This window comes from Dromaius novaehollandiae, chromosome 1 (genome assembly GCF_036370855.1).
Source record: "Dromaius novaehollandiae isolate bDroNov1 chromosome 1, bDroNov1.hap1, whole genome shotgun sequence".
Lineage (NCBI taxonomy): Eukaryota > Metazoa > Chordata > Aves > Casuariiformes > Dromaiidae > Dromaius > Dromaius novaehollandiae.
Genome location: NC_088098.1, coordinates 189018686 through 189038587, shown reverse-complemented (window position 1 = coordinate 189038587; position 19902 = coordinate 189018686). Strand labels below are relative to the sequence as shown.

The 19902-nt window shown below is 36.6% G+C and overlaps 1 long non-coding RNA gene across 2 annotated transcripts in view; it reads left to right on the top strand.

The window, feature by feature from the left end:
- The window catches only part of LOC112988128 (uncharacterized), a 90383-nt gene that overhangs the window by 17347 nt on the left and 53134 nt on the right, over positions 1-19902 (top strand). For both annotated transcript variants that reach the window (XR_010387255.1, XR_010387257.1), the window contains exon 2: positions 10429-10478. This is a non-coding gene — a long non-coding RNA (uncharacterized LOC112988128). The remainder of the gene's footprint in view (positions 1-10428; positions 10479-19902) is intronic.

The window sequence follows — 19902 nt, the reverse complement described above, 5'->3', positions numbered from 1 at the left end:
AGGAGAGAGATGCAACAGCAATGTGATGACAGAAACTCTTTGTCTGATCTGCTCTTAACTGCCAGTGAGGAAGGTTCCCCACCATCTCTACATAGCCTGGTTCCAGTGTTTAACTCTCCTGCTAGTTAGAAGAATTTTCCAAATGTGTACCCTATTCTTCCTCATTATAAATTAAGATAGGTTTTTCTCATCCTTCCACAACTGGGTACAAAAAACAACTGATGACCATCTTCCTCATAATAATCCTTATATACTAGATTATTTTTCCTCAATCTTCTCCTCTCTAGACTAAACAAATCCAGCTCTTTCAAAACTTGCCTTCTAAATCTTGCTTTCCAAAAACCTTTTCACTCACACACTCTCCTGTGGATTCACCTTTAACTGGACATCAGAATCATTGTCCTTTCCTAGATTTTATTTTAACATTGAGATGCAACAATTTTTATTCACTGATTTTTAATCTGGTCATTTTGCATAAGTGTTCTTTAATTTTGCTTCATCTTTAAAAATAGATAATGTTATTTGGGATTTTGTGGTAGTGTACAGCACTAGACCCTGCAGAGCCTTGAGACAAAGCATATCTGCCAATTTCTTCAGTAACTTTCTTGGAAATCAGTAATGACATTTAATTTTCTTTAAAGGTAGAATAGTTTACTAGTTTTCTTCTCACTTCTTCCCTTTCCTTCAAAGTACTGGTTAAAAGAGAGATCTTCTTTGCCTTCTATTTAGCAACACTGTAACTTTTATTTTTAGGTTTAACAGCTGAAAAATAGAATTACAATATCCTTAATAAATAAGCAGATAGATGGAGGAACTTGTAGGCAATATGATTGCATAAATTTAGCTTTCTTAGAAAATCAAGCTAGAATAGAAGTAAGATTTGACTCAAAGCCTGTATCTCAAAATATTATTGTCTCAAAATAGAAAATAAGGTAGAAAATGTTGCTAATTCAAGTACATTTTGGTGTCCCTTTTTGATGATTACACAATTATTAGTTTGTGGTGAAAGGATGTCACTTTCTGCATTGTTTTCAATATGAGTTTTGTCTGAATAAAGCAGAAATATTCTGGACCAAGAAAAGTAAAACAAAGGATGTAAGATAATAACAGATCAAAGAAGTGCTTTAAATGCTGCCGTGGCTGTCTTTCTTCACATTTATTTCCAGATGCCTGCCTTTAGAGAAGTCTCTTTTTTAAGTACTTTTTTTTAACCGAAGACAGTTTATCCCAGGAATCTCCAGATTATTTCCTTGGAAAAAAAAGTGAAAAACTGGGCAGTGGTTTATGACATCTAGCCCAGATTTTCTGCTTTGCTCTACTTCACTTGCACAGACCATGCAACTATACCACAGTCACATATGAAAGTTCTTCTAAGAAGTGGTTTCTACAGTTTGGTTTTGCTTTTTAATATTCATATAGTTTATTCATAGGCTAGTTTCATAATGAATTCCTGAAATTTAGTAGTTGCGTTTTGTAAGCTAGTTAATCTGTCCATCTACAAAACATGCAAATCCTTTGATATTTAGGCGTGATCTCAATATACTAAATGAGCAGATTGGCTCAATGGCTCCCAGCAGCCTTATGCTCCTTCTGCCCTTGCTCTCTGAGCTGCCTATTCCCCGCCTCAGGAAAAGCCTTTTGCAATTCCTCTAGGGTTCAGCCAAATTTCTGATGCAGCCACCTCCTCCCAGCTCTATCTCCAACTTGGCTTCCAGCGGCTCCCAAAAACGGCGTCCCCCCATTTCCTCGGGAAACTTTCCAGAGAGGCTCAGGCCAACAGGGGATTATTTAAGCAGGAGTGATGGGCGCACAATGTACCTACCATGAAGAGAAAAGCAGTTTAAGAACACTTCTCTAGCAGACAATTGTACCCACATTATCTGCCATGCCACTTTTCAGAATCTTTTTTTCACAGAAGTCTTAAAATGACTGCTTTTTCTCTAAAAAGAGGAACTATCAGTTCCGGTAATTCAGCCTTTAGGTTTAGAATATATAATGTATTTAGAGAGAAGTGGACAAATTCAAATTTTTTTTAGTTTCATGCCATTTTTTGGAACTACACTCGAGGGGATCATAGCATTAGAATTTTATGTAATGCTTTTGTTTTTCCAAATCACAAGTTCAGCATTATTAGAAAGAACATATTTTCAACTAGATATGTAATCTGTCTGAGAGATTTGCTTTGCTTTTTCTCTGTTTTCCTTATATTTTTCATTTACACTCTCCCACCTTTTCTGATGTATTTTATACTTTCTATTATTTGCAAGAACAGCTCTACTGAAGCCAAAGCAAGTCAGAAATCATACATTCATGTTGTAGAATTGAGTTTTTCTCAACATAGCTCCCCACTGTGTTGCACATATGGTTGATGGCAATACAGTAAAGCCAGAAAAGGCTGGTTAGTTCCTCCACAGAAGCTGTCTGCATTTCTGCAGGACTACTTCTCCAAATATATTATGTTACTTAACCTAAAAGTGAATTTATTGCTAAATGGCTATTATGATGGTCTACTCGCTTCCCGGTGTTCCATTAAGAATCATTTCTTTTTAAGAATTGTTTCCAAACACCTACTCCCAAACTCTCCTTCTCAGCTTCTGGCCGTTTTCCTTTTCATCTACGGCATTCTAAAATTTTGCCCAATTTCTTTCTTTCTTTTATATCCTATATATACCAAGTAACTTTAACCATCCTAAATCACTTTGTTTGTAGATTACATAAATTTAGCAAATTCAGTAGCTTTTTAAGAGAGTCGTTACCTGTTTTTGTGTTTATCAATGTTCTTTTTAGTTACCTGCACCTGACTCTTCATAACAAAATGCCTTGAGCATTCTACATACGGTTATAACAGCACTAGATATAACAGCTCTAGTAACTCATTAGTTCCTTAATTTTATATACTTTTAAAATGTAACATTTAACATACAAATAAAAATACTGACACGTTTTTTCCTGATAAGCCCAATGGCGTCCTGATACCTAAAGACTGCATTTTATTAGATTGATATTTCAAGGACTGATTTTGCAAGGCAAGGTAGAAAGTAGGCATCCTCAGCGCTCTACCAGAGGAGCTGACCGCCTTTCAGAATCTGCATACAGTTTGTATTTGAGCAGTTTATTTCCTCTCTTTACGTCTGAGTAACTTAAAACATAATATTCAACTGAGTGCTAACATACTGTGTCCTAACACTGTCCAACTTCCAAAATTTTTCCCCTCTGATTTTTTTTCTTCAAACTTAATCAGTTAATCCAAGGTTTTAAAGTAGTCTATTGATATATTTTTATTTCCTCTACCCCTGTATCCTGAACATAGTTTTCTACAACCTGTTAAATTAGAAAGGATAATGAAAACAAGTGCTGACCTCACGAGGTCAAAATATGACCTGGAACCTAGTAATAATTACATCACATACTGGAAAACTGTCCAAGTAATACAGAGATTATATTAATCCCAAGATATTATTGCATATCCCTTTTTGAAATCTGTATAAATATTCAGTAAAGCACTTATGCCATAATATACAGGATGAGATCACTATTTTATATTAAAGTGTATCCACTTCAGCATCAGGTCCTTCTCAAGAGTCTCAAAATAAAACACCATAAGCAAATGTATTTTAGACCTTCATCCGAAAAGGAGGTCCACATAGGCAAAATCCAACTGCTTTTTAATTACAAACAAAATCTATCTACCCACATGTTTCTATACTGACTTATTTATTGTAACCTTGCTTATTTTGAGAAGAATATTCACTCATCTAATGGGCTTTCCAGTTTCCATTTAAAAATACTTCTCAATTAGATAGCTACTGTTTTACCTTGTATTTTTCTCCTCTGACTTTTTTGATTTCCTGTCTTATTTTCAGATTTGAGAGAAAACTCATACATTAGATCCAAATTTATACATTCCCTGACATTTATGCTCAGGAAAGGGTAGTCTGAAAGCTACCTTTAGATTTTTGGCCTTCATGGCATTGCACTTTTAATTTAGAGCAGGCCAGTACAGCTCTAATTATTGCCAATTGCATGTAGTTCATAAGGTTGCATCCATGTTAGTAATCTCAACAGGGCCCAGGCACAGGCCTCGGCACTACCACAAGCTAATCCATAGCATTTAACTGTTAGCATACTCTCTGGTGTGCTTGTGGCCCATGCCAACAAGCACTCAGATAAGACACAGCAAATCTGGGGAAGAGCATGGGTTAGGGACTGCTCTCGGGAGGCAGTATGAACGAGGCCACTCAGTCTTGCCAGGGAAGGTCGCCCATGTGAATGCGAGCTGCAGTGTGCTATGAACTCATGACTGGGCTACAGCCCTTTTTGTTCTTTAATCATCTAAGAAATAAACACATCTGAAGATTGGTGGAGACTAGACATACCTTCGTATGCTCCTATTATCAGATCTGGGCTAAGGATGAGGGCTGTTGGCACATGAGAGGGCTTTAACGGGACCGTGACTTCCCCACAGGAGAATTCCCAGTCTGCTGAGCAGGGAAGGATTCTGGCTCCTTTGTGCTACCTGCGTGGAGTGGCCAGAAGAGAAGGACAGGATCTGGCCATTAACACTTTCAGATACTTTCCTATATTTTTAATTACCACTTCTGTTTGTTGCCTCTTCAGCTCTCTTTTCTGATAAATGATCTGATTTGTAGCCAGTGGTATCAGTTTTCCTTTCAGTCAGTGTTACTCTACTGGAAACAAAGAGAAAAGTCAACAGTTGAACAAATTTGAAAAATTGTTTTCTTGTGTTTCTTCTTCAAAAGTTTCATATATTTCAGATTATATTAACAAAAGTATATTAACAAAGATGTTAATTAGGCCTTCTCCGTTAGCGTCACATGGTCCAAAGTTTTCTATATTTGTTTTATTTTATTTTTGCATGATGACAAGCTTAAAGTTCCTTTGTCCAGTTCCTTTTTTTTTTTTTCGGCTCCTACTCTATTCTTTTTTTTTTTTTTTTACTTCACCAAGCATTTAATTTTAGGGGAATCTTGCTTTTAAGTCAGTGTTATTGCTAAACCAGCTTCCTGCTACAACTCTTCAAACTCTTCACCCTCCTTTCAGTGCTTTTCAGAATATGATTACCCTTTTTCTGTATCTCTTTGATAAACCAGAAGTATTGTACAATCATAAGGTCTTCATTTTAGATTTTTTAATCATTTTTTCTTTTTCTGATCTCTATCAGATCTAGGGCTGCATTACCTCTCATTGCTCCAGTTGGTTTAAGTACTATGCAGAAATATCCTCCTGTAGCCTATTTTGAAACACATTCCTTGCATGTAATTCAAATTCCTCTTCTACATTTTTTTACACACGTGTTTTCATATACATAGCAGAATCCTTCCTCATAATCCTAGAGAAATTCACATGAAACAAACCTTCATCATAATCTTCTTCATGCATTTTGCATCTTCCATTTTCATTTGTGAAATTATTTCTGCCTCTGCTAGCCATACGAATTCCAGGATCTGCATGCAGCGTGGTTGCTTCCCTCACCTTATCTTCCTTATGTAGGAACAGACAGTTATATTCTATTTATGTCTTAACCAGCCTTGTTTGTAATGTGATCAAAGAACATTTCATGGAATTTGTAGTTGCACTGCACCACTCAGGACCACACATATGTAAACTGTGTTTATGAACAGAAAGATCTCATTTTGCACGATTATTTCCTGCAGGACTTTCTAGATGACGTATGTTTTCACATCTCAATGCAAAAATATTCATTCAGCTTTATTCTTCTCATGCAAGTGTTTCCCTATGGTTATATGCATCCACTTGTTGAAAAATCCTTCCTGTTTTGTTAGTATTCCCAGCTATGCTTTCCTCAATATTCTTCATCTATTAAAAGACAGTCATCTTAACTGGTTATTTTAACTGAGATATAACAACCCAAAAATAGCAAACTGAAAATATATAAACTTTGGTGTAAAAATCATTATATTTTCAAGCTACAACTGCTTCGTTTTTAATTTTTAGATTAATTTTACTATTGACCAAGAATAATAATTCTATAACTTAACACACAAATCAATACGGTACTCTCAAAACCAGTTGATACTTCCATGCTAATTTAAGTCAGTTTGATGTGTCTCCTTTTAACAAAAATATGCTGATGTTGTCCATTATTTCTCATAATGAATAAGATCTTATTCCACAGGTACCCTACTGTAAAATCAATACAACTATCCATTAAGTAAGGGACTATTCAGGATCCGTTTTTGCAAAATACAGTTAATAGAAAGGTAAATCTTCAGTAAGCAGTAGTGACAACTTTACGCATGCCAATTTATACTATTTGAGGATATAGCTCAGAAAATCCTAATAAACAGGTTTTACATAGTTTTTAACACTCCTCTTTCTTTCTATGGATAATTTCCATATGATTCACTTTTTATGATAAAATTAGTTGCCATTGATTCATTCTAACAAAAAAAAACCCCTTACTGCTACTACTGTACAATACAAAAATTCGTTATACAGATAACTGCTCGAGAGATTCCGAAGTTCCTCTGCTTCCTACTTCTTGTGTGTAATGCCATCTCCATGCTCAGTAAATGAAACTGGCAAGGAAGCAGCTTTTTTGATGGGCTCAAAATTATGCAAAACCCTGCTTATAACTGCGCTGGTTAAAAACCTGCGGGCATCACAAATGATGCTCTTAGGCATTCCTCCAGTCAGTCTCTAATGAGTTACTATTGTATCATTACAGTAAGTATCAGAAGAGATTTCAGCATCATTAACATGTCATATATTTAACATATCTAAACAGAGAAGTTCTGAACTTCATTACTTATGTTTAATCTTGTATTCAACATTCCTTTTAGAGTACTGTCTCAAACCCAAAGCATTCAGATTCTCTAAACAACATCTAGTATGGATAATAAAATATGTAGGTATATACCCCTCAGAAAACATTAACTTCTGTTATAGATTTCTGCTACAGCAAAGCATGATTTGCAAAAAATCTTCTACTTTTACTGATATTACTGGACTATACACTCCAGTTGTCTTAATATTTTTACTTTAACTGCCTATATTACTATCCATACAAAGCATTCTTTGCATTATCATTTCTCTTTAATCCTTTTGCAAATAAAATCTAAAACCTTCTGTCATACCATTTATGAATGCAATATTGCATTTGCTTTCATTCAGATTCTCTGTTTAAGTTAGTATTCCTGCACTGAACCTTATTCCTTAAGCCTGTATTTTTACAAGGATGTTTGTTACTGTTAATGTTATAATTATTATGCCATTGATGCAGAAGGCAAGGTACTTTGATATTACGAAGAAACATGCAGCATGGAAAGCTTAAAATGCTGTCACTGAATTGTTAAGTTTCTTATATGGCTTATTGAAAATGCTAAAAATAGCAGATCCATCCAGTGTTTAGAAGTAAATATATTCTTGAATACATGTGAACATGCTTGAGGCAATATTTTAGACAAACAGATATATACATAAGAGAGAAAAATGGATCAGTACTGAAGCAAGAGAGGTAGGAAAGTCCAGTGCAGGAAGGAACAGGAAAACTGGGCTGATAAAAGAAACTAAATAAAAAGGGGAGAAGACAGAGAAGGAAAAGCACTTAAGAGAAGGAGAAAAAAGATCTTTAAGCATAGGTACAAATCAAGAAAATATTACCATAGGAAAGAGGAAAATAATTTCACCTTTTAATGAGTCCACAACTTTTAAAAGCTATCCCACTTTTTCCAAGTGAGCCATGTAGGTCTCAAGTCCATTTTTAAAATAAAGACTAATGCTATATTTTCTTAAGTTGAAATGACTTTAATAAGGATTTTATATTATTCACATTTGATTTTACATTTCTGTAAACATCTTTAAATTACAAGCTCATTAGGCAAGCAGCTCACTTTACATTAAGGCAGAACAATATCTCTTGACTATACAAGTACATTAAAAATTCGTAAGAGTGCCATATTCTTCTTCTATCTCTTCACTATAGTAATACCTCTTACAGAAAATACTGCTATCAGCATCAAAGCAGAGGGTCAGCAATCTTCCACATCAGAAGTTAGGACAATATTCTCAACATGGAGGGAGGATGGCTAGAGAGGTAGCAAATGAAAAACTTCAGGAGAGATGGTAGCTAAAAAAAGTCAGGAAAAAAGCAGGGAAAGATAAGATAACAAGATCGAAAAGGACAAGGAAAAAATAGAAATACACAGGAAATAGAGACAGTAACAATTATACTTGTTCATTTCACAAATGGTACAAAGAGAACACCGACAAATAAAGGTGAGGAATAAGATGTCACTCTTAACTAAAAGAAAGAGGCCTGCAGATAAACCCTACTACAGTATGAAATTCTCTGTTATTTCTCTCTTAAAATGAGATTTTACTCACTTAACTTGCAGTTTGAGCTAGTCAATCCAAGTCAGGCTTCCTGTGTAGTCAGTGGAATGAAATGGGCACCTCCAGAGGGCGATTCATCCCATGCTAAGGTCTGAATCTCAGACTCTGAATCACATAATCTGAGATGTAATTAATTTCTTGACGTTTGTGAGGTATTTGTGTACCCAGTAGCATATCTTTAAACTGGATTTATTTACAGATAAAATGTTTGGATTAAAATAATTTGAGAAACAGCACACTTTCAACTTCCTTTACTCTGAACAAAGAAAATTTAATAATGGCTTTTAACTGCATAGAAAATGCAGTGGTTTGTGCTGCACAATATTTTGTTATTACTGAACATTAACTCTGTTTACTACACTGAGTACAATGAACAAATAAGTCTGATTCAGAACACAGTTCTCTCTTCTGTTAGGACTAGCTATGTACTACTGACGCTTTAAGCATATTCACTGTAAGTAAAATCTGAGCTTGACATCACTAGAATTCTATATATTCCATCCATTAAGCTCTGATTCAAGAAAGATCCCATTTATCCGATACTTACAGTGGCCATTCCTAATATTTCAATAATTTGTTACTAAATATAGCATATACTGTTGTGAAAAAAATGTTGAAAACTTATGTCTACAAATAGTCATGAGTATTTACATTGTTTTGGGTATTTTAAATGAACCATAATTAGATACAAGAGTCATAGGTGTAGGGCTCATTTTAAAGTTCACATGTAGTCCAGTCTGTGTGCTGGAAGCTCTGGTGCAGAGCAAGACTGCCATAATAATCTCCTTACACCACGTCCACCAGACCGCCAGCCCAGACACAAAACCAAGACTCTGCTCTTACAGAACTGCAGTACCAGGGCATAAATAACTAGAAAAGAGGATGGAAAAGTGAGCTTTCTTCCTGGGCACTGCTCTGGGGAGCTGGCAAGCTACATCAAAGTGACAGTTCACAGCACACGCTTTTCTTGTTAGTACAGAAAATCTGAGAAACATAATCCTGGCACTGTTCAATTCATACCTCATTGCAGACCTAGGCATACAATGGTCTTGTGTACACAATGTTTTTAATGACTATGTCAAAATACAAACATCCTAATATTGCATATTACATGAAAACAACACAGAACGGTCAGTTACAATGCAATTTAAAAAGGTATCTTCAAAATCTATTTATCGGCCCATTTGAAATGTGATTTTGCACTGAAGAATGTACATAACCTAAAGAACTACAGGCCCATGTAACATAAAATAGTGTAACACTAATGCAAGGCAATGTAACAGTAAGAACTAATTATAAAATACAGCATGAAGTCTCTTTATTTAGATCTTCTAAAAGTTATGTCTGCTTTAATTTCATTTTCCTTTTAGAATGAACATAAAGAGTACAGCTAGGACAGCTTTTCAGTCTTCTTATCTTCACTGAGTGTCCTTAAAGACTGCTGCCCAGACGCTTTTCTGCAATGAAGCAGACACTGCTCAGGGAAGGGAACCCTATCACGCAGCAATTTATAACATGATTCTTATGCATCTGTACTAGTATCTCTATCAGCACAAATTAATAGAGAGCTGTTCTACCTTCCAAAAAGTAATGTTACCTCTCCAAAACTACTTGTGAATTGGCATCGTAAGGGTTCTCTCCGTTCCACCTGTCTTCACTCTTTGTGTCACCTGCCTGTAATGGGGCAGTTTTACGGGGGACGCCACTCCGCTGTGCATCAGCCCAGGGCTCAGTTACACTAAAGCCTTGCTCAGGTGGATAGTTAGGGTGTTTTATGCACACTACCAAGTGAATGTAAGAAAACAGGAGGTCCCTATTTCTGTATTTAAAAATAACTTTTTTAGCATGATAACTCCTGAGGCTCAGTTGTAGCCCCTATAAAAATATTACTTTATTGCTCAGTAAAAAAGTGTATATACTTTCCCTAAATATTTACCACTCTATAATACCATATATATCAGAGCAATCATACACAAACCAAACACATAAATAAACAAATTACTTCATTAAACCTTTTTTACCAATTTCCTAATTTATTTTATTTTATTACAGTTTATGGATGAAATCCGTACACTGATGTCTAACCTGTAATGAAAGCCGACGTAAGTAATCTATTGTTCTACAGCTACATTTGGTTATGAATTGACTTTGCCTAGTCCGGCTGAACAATGATTAATTATAGCTAGGCTTTATATTTTTAGTAGAGTTTCTCATTCCGTCTCATTTTCCATTTAAGTTCTGGCAAACTGAAGTGCAGACAAGATAAACCTCTTCTTGATTTAGAAAATCATGTATACTTCACTACATAGAGTACAGAAAGTAATTAGCTAAATACACTTTTTCTAGACTGCAGGGACCCAAATACCATATGGACATTTACAAGTACTTGAGAGTGGAGGCCAATTTTCAATTTCAGAATTATTACAATTAGGTTTTACATTCAACTTTTGCCACTGTTAAGTGCCACAGCCCCCCCAACCCTAAATGTTAGTGACTAGCATTAACAGCATAAATAAATATAAATAAACAGCTCTGACTTCCAACAATTTTTTGAAGAACTAACTTAGCAATACAGATGACTAGGGCAGTCTTCTTTTTGGTAGGATAATGCATTTTGTGATCGCAGTTACTACTGAAAGTCAATTTAAAGTCTTCCTTAGAGGTAATGATGCTAAAACAAAAATGCACAGACAGTAAAGGACAGCCCAGCACAGCAGGTGGTCAGAAAGTTAAAGTCTCAATCTCTGCATAAAGCATAACATGCCTGAGCACTAAATAAAAAATGCTGGTTATTGATCCCCTTGACTCATCCCCTTTCACCCTACTGTTTCTTCTACACTCATTGCACTGTTTTTCACCTTTCCTTTCCATCTGTAAAGGAATATCACTTCCTTCTCTTTATTTCAGTTGTTTCTTCCTTTCACACTTGCTTTCTCCTGTTCACCCATGTTCCCTGTACATTTTCTGAAATCCCCAAATTTAAAGTGTTATGGATCCAATCCTGGGGTGAAATACCAAGTCCTGCACACTTTCAGTGTGGTCAAAAATGTGCCACTCACAAGGCCGTACCCGAGCAATTTAGGAATAAAAATTAGGAATAAATACGCTAATTTGACTTTAGCTTGAGCTGGGCAGGTAGAAGCTGCTGCTGGCTTGAAGCCATGTATATAAAAGTATGATCTGGCTCCAGGATTTAGTAGATCACATCTTTCTATCAGCATAGTGAAGAGAATAGCAAGGCAGAAGTAAACATACTTGGGATTTTGCATACTAGTATGTTATGAAATGGAAGTACTTTAAGATATGCATTTTTCTATATATGTAAGTGAAAAAGAGTGATGAATTAAATTTGAAGTGTTAGTATTCCCTCTTTTCTGAACAAGTATATATTACAAAGTTATAAAATCACCAGAATCAAGTTTAGCAATGAAAATCTTTTTAGATAACTGTAGTATTAGAAGATGGAATGAGATCATCATTCTGTAGAGAACTCTGCTTGCACAGCCAAACATACAACAATTTTCACTAGTCTGGAACTGTATTCTTATCTCTGATGAAGTATTTTTATGTTTAGCTATTACAAGAAGTGTATGTCTACTTCTCTCCTGCAGTAGCCATTTTTAAACCATGCAGTGAATATTTCGACAAATGAAATGATTCATGTCTTTAAATACTGTATAACCAGCTTATGATGAGATATTTAGAAAGAGATAAAAGTACCTAAAGTTAAGACCAGCATATTGTAAAAAATGTAAATATTTTTGTCCTCTAACAATTCATAAACAACATTTATTACCTGTATCCCTGACACAAATTTTTAGACTCTTGTTCTTCTGATCATAAAATCCATCTTTACAAGATTTCTTTTTTAAAGTGATATAATAGCTATTACTTCAAATGCTGTTTCACAGACAGTATTGACGCGTGGTGTTTCACTGACATGATAATAAAAAGTTGACTCAGTATAACAGTTATCATTGCAAAGGATAGTGCCAAAACTTCAAGTTGCTACCTCTCAGTAACTGTGAACCCCTGCAGCCTTTGAAGTTAAAACGACATATAACAGGCAACAAGAGTAGTCAATTTTTCAAGACTAATAGTGACTCACTTAAAGAGTAAGCTCTACATCCACTATAAAAATGTATCCAAGAAAGAAATACCAAAATAGTTTTCCACCAAAATGTACGCCCTAGCAAAAAAAATGTATGCTTTATTTTATTATTAAAGTGATCTTCCTACATTAGTTATTTGTATTGTCAGGTGCTGAAAGATGTGTTAATTGACTACTCAATTTGAAACATTTAAAGAAAGCATATTTTTGGCTAGCTAAGTTTAGTCATGGACATAAGGATACAATCATATATTAAGAAGAAAAAAAGTTAAATAAAAGCTTAAATAAAAGCTTAAGATTTATGAAAAGATCTGTGTTAAAAAGAATTATGCTTAGGGGGATCCCCTAAGACAGTGGTTTTCAATCTTTCTGCAGACCCTCTGGACTTCATGAAAAACTTATGAGGGGTCTGCAAAATATAATAAAAAAGCAAGCATCCTGTCAGTAGGCTTCAACTTATCACCAAGAGGTACACTCATCCACTGGAAATTTTTAGGAAGGCCATAAATCATGAGAGATTGCAAATCACAAGGGATTAGAACCTGAAAGTACAAAAATTTTCTGCTGTTTAGTACAACAAACATTATCAAAAAAAATCATATTTCATCATGTGGAAAACAAACCATCACATTCTAATGAGTGCTACATGAAGAGGGGCAAAAGAATAACAAAATTCTTCCTTGATCATCAGATTTCAAATTAGGGGACATGTGCCCTCCTTCCCCTTGAAGGAGATATAAAATAAATGTTGGGAAGGGGGGCATTATTATATGGCTCCCACAGCATCTCATTTCTTATCTGTCTGCACCTGCAGTGCATAAGCCCATAGTCAGAAAGCAGAAGAAAGAACAGTAGAACAGAAGATAAGAGAAAATGGGAGGGATTTGTGGGACCTTTTATATGTTCGCATATAATCGTTCCTTGAGTAAGCAGGAAAGCAGGGTTCCTATCTAGAAAACGGAAATGTTCAGGAATCGGGCAACAAGCTGGGGTTCCAGAAGGCACACAGGAAGGATTAGCTAGGGAAAGTGTGGAGTGAGCTAGATTCACATAGAGTGCTGTTGCTACACTCTGGGGTGAAGTGACTTCGAACTGAGCCCAACACATTTATCCAACTGTGACCTCTTGGACTCCCACTGAAACCCCATTCTGACCCCATCCCAAATTCTTTATTCACATACACTGATCCCCAGTTCTACCCACACAACCCAGCACTGCTTCTGTATCCTCACACCTTGTTCACACACAGGTTAATGCCTCTCTCTGGTCACTCTCACGCGACACCGGGAAATGACCTTTCCATGGTACAGAGGAAGACACTCTCTCTCTCTTATATGTTCTTTTCTGATACAAGGAAAAGATTCCCTGCTGACCTCATATCCAGCTACTAGCTTAACCCTGAGTATCTGAATAAGACAAATCAACCACATGTACTACACATCTTAGAAAACTGAAAGAGATCTTCAGAATCATAGACGTTAGCAAGAGATTTTTTACCAGAATAATATACCAACATGTACACAAAACCCTTCTTTTTCCATATATGGATCAAAACATACAAATAAGAAATATGGAACATGAACAGTTAGACAGAGCATGCTCACTTGCCAAATTGACTTTAACTTCTTTTAAAATGCTGCTGTCAATAATCTTTTCTCCAATATTTTGTTTAAATTATATAAAATACACTAGACTAATTTTAGATGCCCATGACAACTGAATTCTTCAGGACAAACACTAATTCATACCATTTGAATAAGGTCTATATCTGACATTCAAAATTCAACAACACTGTGATTCCTAACATAAAGACGTGAAATATGTCGGAAAAAGCAAGATCTCTGTAAATTCCTTTACATTGTGCTTGTATGATACTCAGGACAAAGGGGAATAAGCCACGTCAAGGACTACTAAAAGCACTGATAATACTACAAAAAAATCAGTAGGAAAAAAAGGAGCAGGAGACCTGATATGAGGACAAAGAAGATACTTTATAATGTAAAATTACCATTCGGGGAGCTTGCATAAATTAAAGAGAGGTTGGTCAAAGAGAACTGGGATTTTGTAAAGTAGCAAACAGATTACAGCAAGACATATTAATACTTGTAAGGAAAGTTTATGTGTGTTAGCATTGACAGAATAGAAAATTAAAACATCTATTTTTCTGGCAATGTGAAATCAGATATGCATTCACAGATTGTCTGAGGTTGGAAGGGACCTCTGGAGATCACCTAGTTCAAGCACCCTGCTCATTCACAAATAGATACATATTTTCAGCTAGCAGAGTTGAGAAGTTCTATTCCTTGTCTGATAGGAACTCAAGACTTGAAATATTATACTCACTGCTCAGAAAACTAAATCTACTAGTCACAAGTATATATGAAAAGTAGGGGTGGCAAAGACTACCAGCGATATTCAAGGGCCATGCCACGAGGCCTGACAATTCTGTTACTAGACATTGGGAAAGAGGAGCAGGAGGGGGGAGAGAAGGGCTAACACCACTAGTCTGCTCTTCCTGGCTTCTTTCTGGGCCCACTCTCACTTGTGTCTGGTGGAGAGGCATGCAACCTATCTAAAGCTGAAAAAGTAGGGAGTGCTCTTTACCTCTACGTACACTCCAGAAGAGCAGTTTTTCAGATCAACAGAACATCAACAGCCCTCAACATTTTTCACAAAACAACACGCGCACCACCTGATCAAACTTTTAATTGAAAACACTATTTAAAACACCGTTGAATATGGTTTAGCCAAACACCTGTGCAGCTTACCATTGCCTTGTATACCACCAGGGGTTTGTGGACTACAGTTTGGAAATGAGACCACTCCAGCTGCTTCAAAGGTACAATGATGTCCACTACTCCATCCCTCCCCCCAGACCTTCTGGTTGCTGTGTAAAACATTTCTGCTACTTTATCTGATTTCCCCTGGGATTAACTTAGGTTCTGCTACTGCTTTTAGTTTTCTGAAGTAGCAGCAAGCTGGCAATCTCCATTGCCCACAGGTTTCTAAACAACACAAGTAAAACCATTCAGACCATCCATAATGTCACTACTACCTGACAAAAGAACAAACAGAAGGAGAAAATAAAAAAAAGTCTGTAGATTTAGAAAAAACTACCCAGTTTACGTTTGATTCATGTTTGAAAATTTATCTTCAAACATCAAGGGCTACAAACTTTTATTTGAAGAAAAGCTATGAGTCTGCAGAAAACATAAGGTTGAGCATCGGATATTGGCCACAGCTGGTCCAGAAGAAGTGGAGTTTTCAAGACCTCTAAACAGCTGGATATTGTGCACTTGAAAACATACAGCCACAGAACTATCGCTCATGAAACTGGTGATAAGCAACCTTCTGCCACCTTAAAGGGCATCTAAGCTAAACAAAACAGTGACCAAATGCCCCCTGTTCTTCTATTCCGAGAAGCAGGGAGCTATAGGCCCCCTACTAAACACTTCCACATATTCATGGCTTTAGAGTCCTTTCTTACATTACTTCTTCCTCAGTCAACATTTTTCCAAGCTGAAGAATCCTGATCTATTTTCTGTCCTTGCACAAGAGCTATGCCACCCATACCTTTTAGTCACTTTTTTCTATGTCGTTCTCATCAATGCTCAAAACTGACAAGCATGCCACTGCTACTTCTCTATTTCATGTTCCATTTTGCCACTTTTTGCTATCATCAACTGCATTCAGAATGATTTCAGCAAATTAGCAGGAGCTGCTGAAATCCATGCAAACACCAGTAAGATGGCTGGAAAGTCCTGGCTTCTGACAGCGGCAAGATTACCACCTATCAGCTTAACAGTAGCATTCTGCTTCCGCGACAGGCAGGAGCTCTGGGATCAAAGTCTGTACTCTAGGCTCAGTAGGGGCTGTGAGACCCGGAGAAACGTGGAGAAGAATCTCATCTCTTCAGCTTGCAGCCCCTGCTGCGGTTAGAAAGCACAGCTACAAGTTCCTGCCCTCCTGAGCAGCAGGACTGGTCAGAGCCTGCTGAGTTCACAGCTTATGGGTGACCGGCTGCTGTAATCCAGCAGCCGCTGCCTCTCTCTGCTGGTAGATACTGCTGAACAGCGGGTCAGTGATATCTAGCCTCTGTGACAGCCAGGGCTCCTGGCTCACCACAGTACCCACTGTGAGATCCTTCTGTGACTCTTCAGAGTCAGCATTAGGTCTGACTTGACTGATTGTTTTCCTTTTATCATCTCAAAGCTTTATCATTGCACTGTTTTTCCTCCTTTTCAGACCATTTAGATACATGCTGACTAGCAAAAGTCCTAATACAAATCTTTAGGAGACGGCATCCTTAAAACTACTCCTTCATTGCTATACTATTGCTTATCCTGTAACCATTTATTGATCCACAGAAAAAATCTTCTTCAGTAACCCAATACTTCATTGTGTTAACAGCCTTTGGTGAGGGACCTTTTTGAAAAGTTTTTGCATCACCCTTACCCATATATCTGTTGACTCCTTCAAATAACTAACAAAGCTCCAAGACAAAACTTCCCTGTACAAAAGCCAAGATGATGGCTGTCTATTATACCTATCCATGTTCCTATTAATTATATCCTTTATTACATTCACTATCATTTTGCCTGTCATGGAAGCCAGACTTATTAGCCCAGGATCATCCCTAGAGCCCTTTTAAAGATTGGTGTCACATTTGCTACTTTCCATTCCTCTGTTATCAAGGCTAATTTAAGTGATATATTATACAACCCAAAGTTCTTGGTTCAGCAACTTCATTTCTGAATTCCTCTAGGAATGAATGAATGAACAATATGTTACCCTGCAATTTGTTCATGTTTATTCAATCATTTTATTCTAAAATGTCTTTTACTGGCATTTCAGATTTGAGATACTCCTTATAACGGCTTTGCTGTGGTGTCCCTATCCTTCCTGTAATAAACCTTGCCAGTGCAAAGAATTCTTTTTTTTTTTTTTCCTGATATGGCTTTGTCATCTTCAAATATTCTCTTTATCTCCTGATAACCCATTGGCCTCACAACCCTACTATCATATAATAGGTCTATATTTAACTTGCCAGACTTGTGCACTTTTCTGCTGTTCTGGTTTGAATTTCACTTTCTGAACAATGTCTGTTTGTTTCTACTAAATTCTACTGTTCAACTGTGCTGGACAATTCTTGTTTAACTGGGTTAGAATCAAAAAGCAAAGTCTCTGTGCTTCCCCAAAGTAGTTTACCTTGTTAACTGATCCTTTTAACTTTCATTCAAATTGTTTCTTCATATCCATGCAATTCCTCTTTTTTAAAATTAAACAATATCAGAATGGGAGTTTTATCTTTTTCTCTCCTACAAGCATGACAAATTTGAGTATGATATGAGATTGAAAGGATCTTCCATAGTTACATCTTGAACAAAGTCCTGTGTACAACTCTGGACTAAATCTATGGCTGTCTCTCCTCTTGTGGATCCTCAAGCTAGTTTGCTCAAAAAGTGGTTCTTTATGATACCTAAAAACACAGCCTGTGCATGATAGCCTAATGTTAAATTTATCCAGCCTATATATAGATAACTGAGAACTCTCACTATGATCAAGCTTTCTGGTTGTATAGCCTCTCTAGTCTCCCTCAGCATTTCACAGTTGCTGTCTCCATCCCATCAACTAGTCCACAGCTCTTACTAGACTTCTCCTATTCAGCTATAGAACCATTCGTAATTAGGTTCTGTGGTATATGCTGATGAAATTAACTTATTTGACTATGTTTTCTTTAGCATGTATATTGCCATTTGTTTGCCTGGCCCATTCAATCATCTCTACACCATCTTTACACCAATATTTCAGTGTTGCTTTGTCAAAAAGGAAAGGGATAAATACAGACCCACTTTGAGAAAGAGGGTAACATACCTGGGGAATTCCTGATGCAATTCATGCTTACCACTCTTCTGAAGAGCCATTATCTCCAAGGCACCAGGAAAACAGAGCACTTTGAAATAAAAATGTACCTAGATACCAAATCAGAACTAGTGTAGGTTCCTTCTCAACAGAGAACCAGATGGCATTTGAAAAAGGGGTGACTAACAGGATTGCTGGAACAACTGCTTGTGGTCATTCAAGATTTCAGTACCAAGAGATGCTGTGTCAGGAAGGGAATGCACTAAGGAACAGAGGAATGCTAAGGAAGTACAAAAAGTCCTTTTTCCTTTTGTACACACTGGATAACTTTGAAATATTCATGTCACTTCCTTCTGTCATGAGGAAGGAGAGTCTGTTCTTACTGCTGTGGAAAAGCTAAGGGAGGGATGCTTTCAGGGCAAAATGCCAGTAGCTACTGACTTGGGATTGACACTTGAGAAGGCCTCTGGGGTTAGCATTTTATCTGCTGGCTGCAGCTCACCTCTTCTTTCCCTTTTGTGAGGCCTCTATTTGTAACACCTTCTTTCTGCATGAAATATGATGTGACATGAGGCACAGCAGAATCCAACAGATACACTACAGTATCCAATGGACATACATTATTATTATTTATTTGTATTACCACAAATCTTATGAAGCCTCACCCTGGACCAATTTCCATTTGTCTGGGCCGTGAATAAACACACAACAAAGTCAACGTGCTTGAATTCTACACATAGGAGACAAGAGATAGATTATGGCAGAGTACAAAGGCAATGACACAGTACTACTGTGATAAGCATTGGCATTAATATACCTGCAATATAACTATTGTCTAGTTGGGTTGTTTTAACCTTCACAGTACATAAAACATTAAGAAGATATTAAAGGAAGATAGCGAGCAGTTCTGTTTATGAAGAAGTCAACCAATGCATGAGAGGCAGCTGAAGAGAAAGTATCCAGTGTCGACTGAAAATTTAACGACTGAGTGATGGAAGCTGGCATCATATGTTGATCAAAATCAGTGTCAACCTCTTGATACTGAAGGAGAGATATCAGGTAGAAGTAGTCTTGATGGGCCTTGAAAACAAAGACAGATAGCTTATCTTTATTGTTTTGAATTGGAGGAGGGAGTTGAAACAGCCAAACGAGTAAGTTTGGAAACTGATATTTACAGTAGTACTTTGAATAGATAATGAGCATGGCAAGACTGCATTCATCAAGGCAAAAGAAAAAGATTTTCTAATAAAGAAATGATCCACAGAAAACCTGGATGAGAAGTATAATTCTCTGACAGAAAGGAAGGAGCATCCTTAGAAGGGCTGGAAAAAGATTTCCAAAACTCAGATTTAGCCTAAATTTGATGACTTAAACAAATGACAGCATGATGGTGTCAATTACAGAGGATGCAGAGAAGTTTTATGAGGACCTCAACCTAAATTTGAAAAAAGTACCAACAAAGAACCAATAGCTGTAACTGGAAATGAAGAACTGAGGACACTACTGAAGAAAGTTTTCATGCATTACTTCTGCTTAGGAGTGGAAAAGAGACT